The sequence below is a fragment of the Dromaius novaehollandiae genome, chromosome 2 (genome assembly GCF_036370855.1).
Source record: "Dromaius novaehollandiae isolate bDroNov1 chromosome 2, bDroNov1.hap1, whole genome shotgun sequence".
Taxonomy (NCBI): Eukaryota; Metazoa; Chordata; class Aves; order Casuariiformes; family Dromaiidae; genus Dromaius; species Dromaius novaehollandiae.
This window is the reverse complement of record NC_088099.1, coordinates 34,668,008-34,677,988: the sequence shown is the minus strand read 5'-3', so window position 1 is coordinate 34,677,988 and position 9,981 is coordinate 34,668,008. Positions and strand designations below refer to the sequence as shown.

The window sequence follows — 9,981 nt, the reverse complement described above, 5'->3', positions numbered from 1 at the left end:
ATAAATCATATTTATTGCATTTTACATTTTATGTAAAAGAAAAGGAAATACTGTGATACTGAAGCATTTCACAGTGATGAACTATTTTAAGACACTTGAAACAGGAATTTAATACCACAAGAAAATGACTTTTTCTAGAAAACTTTTCAATATTTTCATGGGTGTTTGGATTGTCTGAAGTTTTACCCTTCAATACAATAAGTGTTTTTCCTATATTGCAAAATGTATACATTTTCCATGAATTAATGTTTGTGGCACACAATTTCCAGTCTTGCAATAACTAAAATAGTTAAATTCAGTAAAATCAGGAAGAGGCCACAGTGAATAAGTGTATTTATTCATTTCAGAACAACCATTGAATATTTCTTTAGTTTGCTGGATACCTCATCTGAATTATTAAAACAATTCTGATGTAGCATATGATATTTGAGAGTTGGTTTGGAGAAACTTATAGTGAGAAATAGATAAGAAAAAAAATCTATTTTTTTATCCGACTGAACTACACTTTTGAATTAGGTGGGAAAGGTCATCTGGTTTTTAAGAGAAAAACCAGCCTTTTCCTATTTGCATATGATCATAGCTGCCCACAGTTTTTGGTATAGTACAAGCAGAGGCACATAATTTTTCATTTGTTTGCCAGTCTGTTGTAGCTAGCACAGAGAAAATTAACTGGTACAAATGGATTTTACACACAGAGCTGTATTCACCTGGATATGTCCTGGAAGTGTATATAGAAACCTGTCCACACATGTTAAAGACCTACACTTACAAATGCAGGCCTCACAGAGGCTTACCTCTAAACTTGGCCCTTTATTTTGGACTGCCTTGTATGTAATACATGTAATTTAGGAAAGATATTTTGTGTTAACACCTCTTATTTCAGACCAGTGTATACCAGACCTTGTCAAGAATTATAAATATAAATTTTAAAAATAAAAAATGTTTCAGGAAGTCATTCAGTCTTGCATTTGAAGAACTGAAGCACTGAGGTTTTGGTGGAGCTGTGCCAACCAAAGTATTGTTTGTTGAACTTAACTGAAATATTTCCCTTGTGTTTAATTTAACATTAACAAATGCATTTTAATTACACTGAGTGTAGCTTATTCAAAGTTGCAAATACTGGGTGTATCTTGCTCAGTCAATCAAAAATTACATCAGACTCTCTAACCCCTAACTGTGGTAGTCTGCATCATTGAAGTGTTGTAAAGAACCTCTGGGCTCCTCTAGTCCAACCAGCTCCTTGGAGCAGGACCAATTCCTCCACATCTCCAGGTAACCTGTCCCAGCATTACACTACTGTCCTTGGAGAGCTTTGTACCATTTTGTACATGTTAAGTATATACTACACATTGGGGTCATAGAATGTTTGGGGGGGGATTTGTCAGAAGTTACTACTTCTGGCTTCAAAGTTCCTGACCTGGCTGTACAAATTACAGTGTATCAAACCAGCTTAAAGCCAGAAAGCCTTGGAATATATTTTGAAACCTTTTCATCTGCCATTTCAATACTTGATTGTACTGCCTCATAGGCTGCCTCTCTTAGCCACTTCATGTAGCTAGAGATCCTAAGGTGCTGGAATGCTGGATATCCCGCAGTGCCTAACACTGCTATTTTTTCTTATTATTTTCTTCCACAGTGCAAACATGCATTACATTTTAAATCTAGAAATGTCCTTGATGTATATTCCTACTTTCTATTTATTCATCCTTTTCCTGCCCTTTAACAGATCAGGCACTTGGTGAAAGAAGGGAATTACTGCTACCAGAAGAGAAATCATTTCCATTTTAAAATGAAGAAACTATTCAAGACTCTTTTCTTTAAAGACTCTATTCCATTTTCACAGACCTTGGAAAATATGCATACTTCTTTTGTACTTTCAAATGGTAGTGCTTAAAGTGGGCTGGTAACTACTTCCACCGAAAGAAACGTATATGGAGTTGTAAGAGTAAGTCGTGGCATTCTAGGTTCCATAAATTTTTACGCAAACCAAATTTTGGAAAAATAATTATGTCTAGCTATTCTACATCATTTTTCATTGTCAGATCTAACATAGTTATAGTTAAAAATGCTTAGATTTTCCTTATATCACACGTTTCTAAAAAATCCGTCAGGTCTGCAGACACACAAGTTTTATTCTCAGAACTCCCATAACTTTAAATATATAACATGCTTTCTTATTGAGGCACTAGCTTTCCTCTTTTCTTTTTATTCCTTTTTTGTACCAAGTCTTCATTACCTTGCAAATTCTTGATTTAGTACTATTTTAACATATACCCTACAGCAAAATACCCCATTTTTGAATCTCCCCTCAAAATCTAGGTATACTTCAAACTCAGCCTAATTGATTAAAATGGCAAATAGAAAAAAAATTCGTAACAAAATAAAGTTGCTTAGATTTTAGGTTCAAAGATTAGAAGATGATTAAGAGAAGGTAAGAGTGAATAAAGGATTTCCATGGAACACAAGTTGATACATAAGAGAAATGTTACTATTTTTTTATTTAATGTAATGTTTATCATCTGACTGCCTGTTTGGGGTGGTATTCTGATCAAGAAAGCAATATAGTGCCTCCTTAGCTAAGAATATAGAAGAACAGACTTAGAAGGTATTGAGAGGTCTGTGAAGCAAGCAAGGATAAGATTGTAGTGAGGGTTAGCATACTTAGCTGTTATCTAATTAGCATGGATGCTGTTTAGTGTAGAAGACAAGGAGAAATGGATGTTACGTAGACTGTAAATGTCTATCCTGACCTGAATTGATCTCCACACTGTCATATAATCGCCAGTGTGATTATGCAAGCTAGTCAGATGAAAACTAGCATGGTTATGTAGCAATTCTGCAAAAACCCTCTCATTTGTAGTTAGACATACCAAAGGGAATCATCATAACTGCTGTGCTGAGGCATCCCTCCCTGTTTTGCCAAGCTGGGAGGCTGCATTCGAACAGGCAGAGGCTGCCGAAGATTGTTTTGCTTGCTGAAAGGGGGGAAATGGCAGGAGAGCAGGAGGTATTGGTTGTCAGGGACTGCCTATAGTGTTAGTCAACCTTGAGAAGCAAACAGAGAGGGCTCTTACTGAGGACTCTAGAAGGAAATAGTCCTGCTCCCATGGGTCTTAGGTGGTTAAACAGTATGAAACTATGAGCATAGCCTATTTTACTGTTTTTATAAAAATAAGGGGGGCGTTGATATCCTTTTGCTGTAAATTAACAACACTTTGTTTTAGAGGTTTTTATGGTGTTGGTTTCCACTGTTATTGTCCCCAGAGAATGTAATTGCAGGTTCTGAGTCAGACTTCCTAATATACTCACTTTTAGAGCTGAGAAATTGCCATGCAAGGCCTTATCTGCAAATGAAGTGCTGAAAGACTTTAGCTTGAGATTCTCTGAGGGCAAGAGACCCGAGCAGATGAAAACATCAGGGTAGAGGTGAAATTAATTTACCAACTATAACAACAGGTAGGTAATTAGGCTGTCACACTGCATATGTGCAGACCCAAATTTTTGATAGCAATGGTAAGTTGACATTCTTCAAGCTTTTTGTGTATATCTCTATAATAATGCATTAATTTTAATGTAATCGGTATTGCTATTTGGAAGAGGGTTATTAAAAGAAAAAGGGATGTATTACCTGTAATAGCTCAAACCCTTTCCATCAGGGTTTGGACTCTGAACACGTAGAACTGCAGAACAGGTTTCTAACACTTTAACTCACAGCCCAGAAAAGTTGCCATTGCAGTTAATTTTATTGGAACAGCACCTTGGGTCCTGGTTATGGGTCAGGACCCTGTTGTCTCCATTGCCGAATTAATGCAGAACAAAAAAGGCTGTTCCTGCCCAAAAGGGTATTACGCTCTAAATGTAAGATTAAAAAAAGCTGTAACAGATGGATGCAGACTGGTGGAGCACAGAGAAGCAATGAGGGCATAGACAAACATGCTCTTTACAATGAAGTGGGCTAGGAGCATCAGCACTTCTAATTCCAAGCTTGGCTGAAAGGCATTTGATAGGCTGGAAAAGGATAGTAACAGCCAGCTTGCCTACGGAGTAGTAACTTTAAATGCTAAGACTGTTTGTGAAGTGATGGTGTGACTATATCTAAACTAGGTGATTTGCAGATGATGTATGTATTTCTAATGATAATGTTTGTAATTTTATTTCTTAAATTAGCTATATGTTTAGTTTTGAAGATTTTAACTATAATCTAAAGGTTAAATGAACTTTGTATGAGATAACCAAAAAAATCAGGTAATTTACTTATGTTATTAATTTTTTTAGTTTAAAAATCTTTAAAAAATATTTTCTTGGACAAATCAGGATAATTAATAATTCTTAGAAGTCGTTTTTCTTCACTACAAAAAAAGTAATGACATTTGAGCTGTTTATAAACACTTTGCTTGTGAAAAGAAAAAGCTTTATTAAAAAATGTATCTAGATGCAGTACTTTGTAAGTGTAGACTGCCACAGTCCTGGAAAGTAGATATTAAAAATATCTCCATCTTATCCTTTCAATGAAGTAGGAAAGAGAAGAAGGCTAACTTGCAAAAGCAAGTAGAAGGACTTAAATTAAAATCCAGATCTCCCAAGTATCTAGATATAGCCTTCTGACAAATTGCTGTTGAGAAGACCTATGCATGCTTTCCACAGAGAAGAAGAGTTTCCAGTACCTTTCCTTTCTACATTTATCGACTTTTTGATAAATGAGACTACTTTTTGATAAATGAAGGTACTTATGGACTAATTCTGCAACTATGTGCAATGCATGTGCATTTGCCATTTACACTGGAGCATCTATGGAGCAGTAAGTGTAAATGTTTAGAGAATTACGCTATCATAAAATATCGAGAGAAAGCTGTTCCTTGCAGACGTGCTGATTTAGCTTTTAAGACAGGATACCTATGTGTCAGGTCTCTACCTTAGGAGTACATCTCTGCTATAAGGTAAATTTGCATTGTATTATACTATGAGACTGTTGTAAACGTATATTGCAAGGATCTCACCGATATGAACAAAAAAGCTGTCCAACTGTTTGAATTGTTTAGAGCTCTACAGAATACTAATTGTATGCCACAAAGATGCAATCTGCAGCCTTATGCAGCAGCAAAGCAGTATTGCAGCACAGGGAGTGAGAGGAGCAAGTGATCCAAAGTATGCCCAGGTGGCCTGCAGGTCCAACACACCAAACAGGGCAAACTCAGCAATCCAGTTCCTGTTCCACATGGCGAATGGTCCTGGAGGAAAAGTCAAGTAATAACCTTCAGGGTCATGTGGGGAACCAGCGAGCTTTTTGGAGATGGCCTTGGAGCTCTACTCAAAGGGACGTATCTCCCCCACAATCCCATCACTTCTTTCTTCTCTCACCAGAAAATGTTGTAGCTGTAGGCCTGAAATAAATTCTCTGGAAAGAGAGTTCTTTGCCACATGGGGAAGAAGAAATGTAAGTAGTTAATTCACATGAACTATCTACCACTTTAAGAAATATTTGGGACTCTGACTGTGGAACTATGGCTGGCTTGGCTGTCAGGGCTGTCCAGCCCTGATGTTGCAAGTATTTCCTATCAGCCCTATTGCTTTGACACTTACAAGTCATGAACGTGCCCCAGAGTGATCAACCAGAGACTTTGGAAATGCTAGTATAATCCATGCATCCATATTGACTTAACTAGGGTAGATTACAAGCTTCCTGTACAACAAAAAACATCTCTTCCAGCACTTAAATTTTATGGCCTTCTGAAATGAAAACATTGATTATTTAATAGACCACATCTTGTTGATGACAGCAGATTAAATGCTCCCCACAAAGGAATTTTGTCAGTATCTGAAAAGGGGCCTCAGTTTTACTGTGGAAATATAGAAATTTTACTTTCTTGTTATAAGCAGATATGTTGGATAATTAAAGCTTAATTGTCAGATTTTTCTCCATTTATGTGGGCTCAGCTGTGTTTTTGTTATCAACAAGACTACAATTACAGCTTAGAATTTTTTTCTTTTTTAATCCCTTGAGAAACTCTTCTTTCTGAAACTACTAAACTCACTGAATATTTATTGTGCCATGAAAACTTCATTTTCAGTGAGCACAGTGGGTCAATATCTTGTTATGACTTTGTCAAGTTACATGAGTTCAAGCTCTACAAAATGTAATTATTTGTACCATAGCTTCTAAGAGTATATTCAATTAGAACTACAACAGCTGATTTATTTACAAACGGTATTAGTCAGCCCAACAAAAGAATTACACAGGATATTACTATTCAAATTATATTGATTTTCAGTAGACCTGGAGAAGGTTAAGCTTATAACTAAAAATGCTCAACCAAAGGGAGTATACATTTAGTTTGGAAAACTCTGTGAGTTTTAAAAGCCTTTAAGACATCTGCCTCTTTGCATGTCTCCAGACAGTTAAAAACTTTCCCTAAGGATTTAGGAGCATAATTTTGAGTTTCCTCTAGTAAGTTTCTTCTCTATGCCCACAAGAAATGCCAGTTAAGGTGTCTTCAAAAGGTACACCTTCATTTGAGGTAGTCATTCCAAAGGGGCCAGTAATGAAGGGGCCATGCCGGTTACATGCTTTTGACTACAGAAATTGGAGTATCTTGAATGTGCTAGCCTAATGGAGCAAGGAGGCTTAATTTTTACCTTCTTTTTTCTTTTCTGACTGCTGTTTCTCCAAATCAAAACTTTCCTGAGGTGGTGTTACAGATGCTTGAAAATCAGTGGCAGAACTTCCAATGTCTGCCTCAGGATTTCATCTTACATATGTACAAATCTTGATTTTTGAGCTAGATTCAAAGATGTGGTCTAGATCTCAGCATTATTAGGAACTTGTTTGTACCTTGCATTTTGGCTCACATCTGTCTCTTATTTCATATGCTAATTTGGGAAGAGATGTTATAAAAGTTTTATCCAGGTTCTCTGCAGTGGAAGTCAAAAGGCATTTTTATTGAATCTGTCCATTCAGAGTGTCCACTAAAGTTCTGTTATGACAACAATTCTAAAATTTGCTGCTCTCTAATCCTCATTTATAATTTCAGAGAAATGTCATCTCATCAAGTTGTCTTTCTGAGAAGGGCATGGTTTTGAAACGCTCAACAATTGTTCTTTTCATTTTAAAATGTTGCATTTCTTGTCATTGCCATCCTTTGCCAGCTCACCAAAATATGTTGTTAATTTCACATGGAGGTGTTAACTATATGTGGCACTTCATAATTTACCTGAATACATGTTTTGTTTTGGTTTATGCACTAGGCTTTAAAGAGAAGAACATCTCAAATCTTAAATGTAAAATCTTCTTATATAAATTTGTCCCTCTCCCCTCTAAGGATTTTATTTACTTAATAAAACAGAGACACAGAATTTGACACTTGACAGAAAAAGTGACTTTTTTGCCTCTTTGATTCCATATTAAAGGGGGTTTTATTATTTGTAACGTAGGCATTCCTCAAGAAAAAGTATAGAAACTTTTCATAAATGCCTGAAGAAAATGTTCTGTAGTTTCCATCAGAATAATATCTACGTGCCTCACTTCCATTGGCACTTAAAAGTCCATGGAGTCCAGAGATTAAGTATAATCTGCTAGTATAAGGTTAACTCTTCATTATCTGAACAAGGCAATGGAAGGGATTATGTCCAAGATAAAAATGGGTGAAAATATTAAAATCTACGTACATTAGATTTAAAAGTACATAGTGTGTCATGAAGGAAAAAGAAAGGTGATGTTGTGGACTGTGGTGGGTAGGTTCCTCTGCCATGGCATTGACCAGAAGTGCTAGTCCCCATCTCACTGCAGGTCTGGCAGTGCCCAGGCAGCAGGGTTCGGCAGTGGGCTTCCACCAGCCGGGATCCCTGGGGTCCAAACCCAGGGGAGCAGAAAGCAGCCATCGGTGGCTTTATGTGCCCCTTCCACAATGAATCCGGACACAGACAGATGAGACGGAACTGTGTTTATACAAATATAGTCCAAACTAAAGCTATTTCCTCTGTGACTTGGAAATCTCCTTTTCTATATTTTATGTCAAGAATTTCCCTGCATGAAACTTGGCTATGTGGATTTGACTGTAGCAGATGTTCCTGTAATTCTTTAGCACTGTCAGTGTCATTAATACCCATGCTATGTTTCTTTCTAGTTTAAAAAAAGTATAATCAAATTTATCATTATAAGGAACATGTTTGCTTAAGGCTGATATTTTAAAATGAAAAAATAAGAAAATACCTTATTAGAATAGATTTTTTAGGGAATGAATTTAACATTTTTAAGCAGGATTTTTAGTGCCCAAGAAAATGTTAATGTCTTTCCTTAATCAAATTTTTCTTTCTCAGTTTAAATCGCTATTCTTTATAGGAAAGCATGCTAGCAAAATAAAAACTAAAGGGAGTGTCTAAATCCTGAGTTCTTCATTGTCACGCAGCCATTACTGTTAGGTCGGTTGTTCTAACACAAAATTTGTTGTAGTCTAGCTATCATGCACTGTCACTTAGCTTTTTTTTTGTTTTGAATACCAACTGATTCACTTCTTTCAATATGGCTTCTAGGCCAGAGCTTTTCCTTTGTAGCCTGTAGTTGTTGATGTGCCATACGGATGTCTCTCTGTTTTTCTCTTACACATACAACGTTATTGGTTTTATTCTGAAGTGAGAAAGGACTTATGCCCAGTATTTTACTATTCTGCTATGCCGTTTGGGCATACATGATGGAGTTGTATTTCCATAGTCCTAGATCTTGCAGCTGTATGGCACCTTCAGGATCGCAGGGCGGTTCTATTTTCAGGATATATTTTCTAATCTGTGTGACTGCAAAGGAAAACCAAGTCCATGTTTTCCATGCTTCTATCATTTCTCAGGGTCTTTAATCCTAAAACTGTCTACTGTGGTTCCTGGGAGCCTCCCATAATGTGACAGGCAAAATTCTGTCAAAGATCAAACCTTCTGTTAAGACCAAACAAATGGCGAGGTTTTGTGACAGTGAAACGATAACAGTGTTCCATGGAATTAAGTAGTAGGAATGGTGTGTTTAATATATTCATGGCCTAAAAAAAAGAGCAAGTAGTTTAGCTGGAAGAAGTTGCGGGTGTCAACAATATTTTGGCTAGACAGGGATAAAAAAGACTTTAAGGATCTTGAGAAGAACTTTAATACCTTAAATGGGTAATAGCCATGAGGGCAGAAGCAATGAGTATTTAATAATGCAGAGTCATGCACACTAGAAGTAGAACAATATGACCTTCTTATATGCCTCTGAACTTTGAATGTACTGTACACTTCAGAAGTTCCTAGACATTGATTGCAGAAAATTAAGTAGAAACAACCTAAAGAGCAAAGCTGCTGTTTTAATGTGTAATGAATGATAATTAGGGCTTGATAATTTCATTATATAAAATGATAGTATCATCTTAATTGGCATACAGTGTTTAGTTCTGGTCTGCCCTCCTCAAATGATCCTTAACTATGGTGCAAGAAGCACATTCAGAAATGAACAGTTGATGGAAGCGATTGGGACATGTAAAATCTGTCTCACAGAGACTAAAATCACAAGTGCGCTTACCCAAAAACAGGGAAGTTCAGTTACTTGTTCTATCTTTGCAACTATTTTGCCCTGAGATTTATTTTTTCAGGGTTAATAGTTCAAGGAGGCAACATAGAAATAGAGGCTAAAATCTTTGCATCATTGAGATCAGCATGAGTTTTGCAGTGGATTTCACCCCTTTAAAATTGAAATATTAGATAATCTTTTATAGAGCTAAGTGTGCAGCTATGTAATTCAGGGGTCGTGTGATTTCCCATGAGCAACTACAGCTCATCACTGTCTTACTGAACATCTAAAATGAGAAAGCTAAATGGTGATCAGGGACTACTGCAGTGGGAGCCAGCATAGCTCTCAGGGCACATAATGATTTTCATTTAAGAAAAACCAGGAAGTGGTCCAGTGATGAAGGATCTAATTTCTCTTATCTAATTTTTATTTTTTCCTTAATGACCCTACACTCTCTG

The 9,981-nt window shown here is 36.5% G+C and overlaps 1 protein-coding gene across 1 annotated transcript in view; it reads left to right on the top strand.

The window, feature by feature from the left end:
- Window positions 1–9,981, top strand: part of KCNH8 (potassium voltage-gated channel subfamily H member 8) — a 200,334-nt gene that overhangs the window by 140,752 nt on the left and 49,601 nt on the right. The window lies entirely within an intron of this gene.